We start from the raw sequence: 5,000 nt of genomic DNA on the forward strand, positions 1-5,000 counted from the left end.
TAAGCTTTTTGTCCCGGCAGGGGGTGCTGTTTCCACGTGCAACTTTGTGAGGAAATCACAAGACAAACTGTTTTTTGCTGCCGGTTCATTTAAACAAACTCACAAACTAACTAACTAACTAAATGAATGAATGAATAAATGAATGAATAAATGAACACCACATGCACGGCTTCATAGGCAAGGTGCACTTCCTCCATGCTGCAGGTTTATAAGGCCTGTTTGCAACAGCGTCTCTCGCTTACGGCCATACCACCCTGAGAACGCCCGATCTCGTCTGATCTCGGAAGCTAAGCAGGGTCGGGCCTGGTTAGTACTTGGATGGGAGACCGCCTGGGAATACCAGGTGCCGTAAGCTTTTTGTCCCGGCAGGGGGTGCTGTTTCCACGTGCAACTTTATGAGGAAATCACAAGACAAACTGTTTTTTGCTGCCGGTTCATTTAAACAAACTCACAAACTAACTAACTAACTAAATGAATGAATGAATAAATGAACACCACATGCACGGCTTCATAGGCAAGGTGCACTTCCTCCATGCTGCAGGTTTATAAGGCCTGTTTGCAACAGCGTCTCTCGCTTACGGCCATACCACCCTGAGAACGCCCGATCTCGTCTGATCTCGGAAGCTAAGCAGGGTCGGGCCTGGTTAGTACTTGGATGGGAGACCGCCTGGGAATACCAGGTGCCGTAAGCTTTTTGTCCCGGCAGGGGTGCTTTTTCCACGTGCAACTTTGTGAGGAAATCACAAGACAAACTGTTTTTTGCTGCCGGTTCATTTAAACAAACTCACAAACTAACTAACTAACTAACTAAATGAATGAATGAATGAATGAATGAATAAATGAACACCACATGCACGGCTTCATAGGCAAGGTGCACTTCCTCCATGCTGCAGGTTTATAAGGCCTGTTTGCAACAGCGTCTCTCGCTTACGGCCATACCACCCTGAGAACGCCCGATCTCGTCTGATCTCGGAAGCTAAGCAGGGTCGGGCCTGGTTAGTACTTGGATGGGAGACCGCCTGGGAATACCAGGTGCCGTAAGCTTTTTGTCCCGGCAAGGGGTGCTGTTTCCACGTGCAACTTTATGAGGAAATCACAAGACAAACTGTTTTTTGCTGCCGGTTCATTTAAACAAACTCACAAACTAACTAACTAACTAAATGAATGAATGAATAAATGAACACCACATGCACGGCTTCATAGGCAAGGTGCACTTCCTCCATGCTGCAGGTTTATAAGGCCTGTTTGCAACAGCGTCTCTCGCTTACGGCCATACCACCCTGAGAACGCCCGATCTCGTCTGATCTCGGAAGCTAAGCAGGGTCGGGCCTGGTTAGTACTTGGATGGGAGACCGCCTGGGAATACCAGGTGCTGTAAGCTTTTTGTCCCGGCAGGGGGTGCTGTTTCCACGTGCAACTTTATGAGGAAATCACAAGACAAACTGTTTTTTGCTGCCGGTTCATTTAAACAAACTCACAAACTAACTAACTAACTAAATGAATGAATGAATAAATGAACACCACATGCACGGCTTCATAGGCAAGGTGCACTTCCTCCATGCTGCAGGTTTATAAGGCCTGTTTGCAACAGCGTCTCTCGCTTACGGCCATACCACCCTGAGAACGCCCGATCTCGTCTGATCTCGGAAGCTAAGCAGGGTCGGGCCTGGTTAGTACTTGGATGGGAGACCGCCTGGGAATACCAGGTGCCGTAAGCTTTTTGTCCCGGCAGGGGTGCTTTTTCCACGTGCAACTTTGTGAGGAAATCACAAGACAAACTGTTTTTTGCTGGCGGTTCATTTAAACAAACTCACAAACTAACTAACTAACTAACTAAATGAATGAATGAATGAATGAATAAATGAACACCACATGCACGGCTTCATAGGCAAGGTGCACTTCCTCCATGCTGCAGGTTTATAAGGCCTGTTTGCAACAGCGTCTCTCGCTTACGGCCATACCACCCTGAGAACGCCCGATCTCGTCTGATCTCGGAAGCTAAGCAGGGTCGGGCCTGGTTAGTACTTGGATGGGAGACCGCCTGGGAATACCAGGTGCCGTAAGCTTTTTGTCCCGGCAGGGGGTGCTGTTTCCACGTGCAACTTTATGAGGAAATCACAAGACAAACTGTTTTTTGCTGCCGGTTCATTTAAACAAACTCACAAACTAACTAACTAACTAAATGAATGAATGAATAAATGAACACCACATGCACGGCTTCATAGGCAAGGTGCACTTCCTCCATGCTGCAGGTTTATAAGGCCTGTTTGCAACAGCGTCTCTCGCTTACGGCCATACCACCCTGAGAACGCCCGATCTCGTCTGATCTCGGAAGCTAAGCAGGGTCGGGCCTGGTTAGTACTTGGATGGGAGACCGCCTGGGAATACCAGGTGCCGTAAGCTTTTTGTCCCGGCAGGGGGTGCTGTTTCCACGTGCAACTTTATGAGGAAATCACAAGACAAACTGTTTTTTGCTGGCGGTTCATATAAACAAACTCACAAACTAACTAACTAACTAACTAACTAAATGAATGAATGAATGAATGAATAAATGAACACCACATGCACGGCTTCATAGGCAAGGTGCACTTCCTCCATGCTGCAGGTTTATAAGGCCTGTTTGCAACAGCGTCTCTCGCTTACGGCCATACCACCCTGAGAACGCCCGATCTCGTCTGATCTCGGAAGCTAAGCAGGGTCGGGCCTGGTTAGTACTTGGATGGGAGACCGCCTGGGAATACCAGGTGCCGTAAGCTTTTTGTCCCGGCAGGGGGTGCTGTTTCCACGTGCAACTTTATGAGGAAATCACAAGACAAACTGTTTTTTGCTGGCGGTTCATTTAAACAAACTCACAAACTAACTAACTAACTAACTAAATGAATGAATGAATGAATGAATAAATGAACACCACATGCACGGCTTCATAGGCAAGGTGCACTTCCTCCATGCTGCAGGTTTATAAGGCCTGTTTGCAACAGCGTCTCTCGCTTACGGCCATACCACCCTGAGAACGCCCGATCTCGTCTGATCTCGGAAGCTAAGCAGGGTCGGGCCTGGTTAGTACTTGGATGGGAGACCGCCTGGGAATACCAGGTGCCGTAAGCTTTTTGTCCCGGCAGGGGGTGCTGTTTCCACGTGCAACTTTATGAGGAAATCACAAGACAAACTGTTTTTTGCTGCCGGTTCATTTAAACAAACTCACAAACTAACTAACTAACTAAATGAATGAATGAATAAATGAACACCACATGCACGGCTTCATAGGCAAGGTGCACTTCCTCCATGCTGCAGGTTTATAAGGCCTGTTTGCAACAGCGTCTCTCGCTTACGGCCATACCACCCTGAGAACGCCCGATCTCGTCTGATCTCGGAAGCTAAGCAGGGTCGGGCCTGGTTAGTACTTGGATGGGAGACCGCCTGGGAATACCAGGTGCCGTAAGCTTTTTGTCCCGGCAGGGGTGCTTTTTCCACGTGCAACTTTGTGAGGAAATCACAAGACAAACTGTTTTTTGCTGCCGGTTCATTTAAACAAACTCACAAACTAACTAACTAACTAACTAAATGAATGAATGAATGAATGAATAAATGAACACCACATGCACGGCTTCATAGGCAAGGTGCACTTCCTCCATGCTGCAGGTTTATAAGGCCTGTTTGCAACAGCGTCTCTCGCTTACGGCCATACCACCCTGAGAACGCCCGATCTCGTCTGATCTCGGAAGCTAAGCAGGGTCGGGCCTGGTTAGTACTTGGATGGGAGACCGCCTGGGAATACCAGGTGCCGTAAGCTTTTTGTCCCGGCAGGGGTGCTGTTTCCACGTGCAACTTTGTGAGGAAATCACAAGACAAACTGTTTTTTGCTGGCGGTTCATTTAAACAAACTCACAAACTAACTAACTAACTAACTAAATGAATGAATGAATGAATGAATAAATGAACACCACATGCACGGCTTCATAGGCAAGGTGCACTTCCTCCATGCTGCAGGTTTATAAGGCCTGTTTGCAACAGCGTCTCTCGCTTACGGCCATACCACCCTGAGAACGCCCGATCTCGTCTGATCTCGGAAGCTAAGCAGGGTCGGGCCTGGTTAGTACTTGGATGGGAGACCGCCTGGGAATACCAGGTGCCGTAAGCTTTTTGTCCCGGCAGGGGGTGCTGTTTCCACGTGCAACTTTATGAGGAAATCACAAGACAAACTGTTTTTTGCTGCCGGTTCATTTAAACAAACTCACAAACTAACTAACTAACTAACTAACTAAATGAATGAATGAATAAATGAACACCACATGCACGGCTTCATAGGCAAGTGCACTTCCTCCATGCTGCAGGTTTATAAGGCCTGTTTGCAACAGCGTCTCTCGCTTACGGCCATACCACCCTGAGAACGCCCGATCTCGTCTGATCTCGGAAGCTAAGCAGGGTCGGGCCTGGTTAGTACTTGGATGGGAGACCGCCTGGGAATACCAGGTGCCGTAAGCTTTTTGTCCCGGCAGGGGTGCTGTTTCCACGTGCAACTTTGTGAGGAAATCACAAGACAAACTGTTTTTTGCTGGCGGTTCATTTAAACAAACTCACAAACTAACTAACTAACTAACTAAATGAATGAATGAATGAATGAATAAATGAACACCACATGCACGGCTTCATAGGCAAGGTGCACTTCCTCCATGCTGCAGGTTTATAAGGCCTGTTTGCAACAGCGTCTCTCGCTTACGGCCATACCACCCTGAGAACGCCCGATCTCATCTGATCTCGGAAGCTAAGCAGGGTCGGGCCTGGTTAGTACTTGGATGGGAGACCGCCTGGGAATACCAGGTGCCGTAAGCTTTTTGTCCCGGCAGGGGTGCTGTTTCCACGTGCAACTTTATGAGGAAATCACAAGACAAACTGTTTTTTGCTGGCGGTTCATTTAAACAAACTCACAAACTAACTAACTAACTAACTAACTAAATGAATGAATGAATAAATGAACACCACATGCACGGCTTCATAGGCAA

General features: G+C 47.7%; 15 non-coding genes across 15 annotated transcripts in view; all 15 read left to right on the top strand.

Annotated features, from left to right (window-relative positions):
* The window catches only part of LOC142878016 (5S ribosomal RNA), a 119-nt gene extending 113 nt beyond the window's left edge, over window positions 1-6 (top strand). Inside the window, exon 1 of the ribosomal RNA XR_012924301.1 lies at window positions 1-6. This exon is cut by the window's left edge and continues 113 nt beyond it. This is a non-coding gene — a ribosomal RNA (5S ribosomal RNA).
* A 230-nt stretch (window positions 7-236) lies between these two features.
* Window positions 237-355, top strand: LOC142878017 (5S ribosomal RNA). Its single transcript, XR_012924302.1, has one exon. It is a non-coding gene; the product is annotated as a 5S ribosomal RNA (ribosomal RNA).
* A 218-nt stretch (window positions 356-573) lies between these two features.
* Window positions 574-692, top strand: LOC142878018 (5S ribosomal RNA). Its single transcript, XR_012924303.1, has one exon. It is a non-coding gene; the product is annotated as a 5S ribosomal RNA (ribosomal RNA).
* A 233-nt stretch (window positions 693-925) lies between these two features.
* LOC142878019 (5S ribosomal RNA) lies at window positions 926-1,044 on the top strand. The gene has a single exon (XR_012924304.1). It is a non-coding gene; the product is annotated as a 5S ribosomal RNA (ribosomal RNA).
* Window positions 1,045-1,262: 218 nt separating this feature from the next.
* LOC142878171 (5S ribosomal RNA) lies at window positions 1,263-1,381 on the top strand. Its single transcript, XR_012924450.1, has one exon. It is a non-coding gene; the product is annotated as a 5S ribosomal RNA (ribosomal RNA).
* A 218-nt stretch (window positions 1,382-1,599) lies between these two features.
* LOC142878020 (5S ribosomal RNA) lies at window positions 1,600-1,718 on the top strand. The gene has a single exon (XR_012924305.1). It is a non-coding gene; the product is annotated as a 5S ribosomal RNA (ribosomal RNA).
* Window positions 1,719-1,947: 229 nt separating this feature from the next.
* LOC142878021 (5S ribosomal RNA) lies at window positions 1,948-2,066 on the top strand. The gene has a single exon (XR_012924306.1). It is a non-coding gene; the product is annotated as a 5S ribosomal RNA (ribosomal RNA).
* Window positions 2,067-2,284: 218 nt separating this feature from the next.
* On the top strand, window positions 2,285-2,403 carry LOC142878024 (5S ribosomal RNA). Its single transcript, XR_012924308.1, has one exon. It is a non-coding gene; the product is annotated as a 5S ribosomal RNA (ribosomal RNA).
* A 234-nt stretch (window positions 2,404-2,637) lies between these two features.
* On the top strand, window positions 2,638-2,756 carry LOC142878025 (5S ribosomal RNA). The gene has a single exon (XR_012924309.1). It is a non-coding gene; the product is annotated as a 5S ribosomal RNA (ribosomal RNA).
* A 230-nt stretch (window positions 2,757-2,986) lies between these two features.
* LOC142878026 (5S ribosomal RNA) lies at window positions 2,987-3,105 on the top strand. The gene has a single exon (XR_012924310.1). It is a non-coding gene; the product is annotated as a 5S ribosomal RNA (ribosomal RNA).
* Window positions 3,106-3,323: 218 nt separating this feature from the next.
* Window positions 3,324-3,442, top strand: LOC142878027 (5S ribosomal RNA). The gene has a single exon (XR_012924311.1). It is a non-coding gene; the product is annotated as a 5S ribosomal RNA (ribosomal RNA).
* A 229-nt stretch (window positions 3,443-3,671) lies between these two features.
* Window positions 3,672-3,790, top strand: LOC142878028 (5S ribosomal RNA). The gene has a single exon (XR_012924312.1). It is a non-coding gene; the product is annotated as a 5S ribosomal RNA (ribosomal RNA).
* Window positions 3,791-4,019: 229 nt separating this feature from the next.
* On the top strand, window positions 4,020-4,138 carry LOC142878029 (5S ribosomal RNA). Its single transcript, XR_012924313.1, has one exon. It is a non-coding gene; the product is annotated as a 5S ribosomal RNA (ribosomal RNA).
* Window positions 4,139-4,363: 225 nt separating this feature from the next.
* On the top strand, window positions 4,364-4,482 carry LOC142878030 (5S ribosomal RNA). The gene has a single exon (XR_012924314.1). It is a non-coding gene; the product is annotated as a 5S ribosomal RNA (ribosomal RNA).
* A 229-nt stretch (window positions 4,483-4,711) lies between these two features.
* On the top strand, window positions 4,712-4,830 carry LOC142877856 (5S ribosomal RNA). The gene has a single exon (XR_012924146.1). It is a non-coding gene; the product is annotated as a 5S ribosomal RNA (ribosomal RNA).
* The last annotated feature ends 170 nt before the right edge of the window (window positions 4,831-5,000 follow it).

The sequence above is a fragment of the Nelusetta ayraudi genome, unplaced genomic scaffold, assembly GCF_046127955.1.
Source record: "Nelusetta ayraudi isolate G7.1 ecotype Tasmania unplaced genomic scaffold, CSIRO-AGI_Nayr_v1 ptg000135l, whole genome shotgun sequence".
Classification (NCBI taxonomy): Eukaryota; Metazoa; Chordata; class Actinopteri; order Tetraodontiformes; family Monacanthidae; genus Nelusetta; species Nelusetta ayraudi.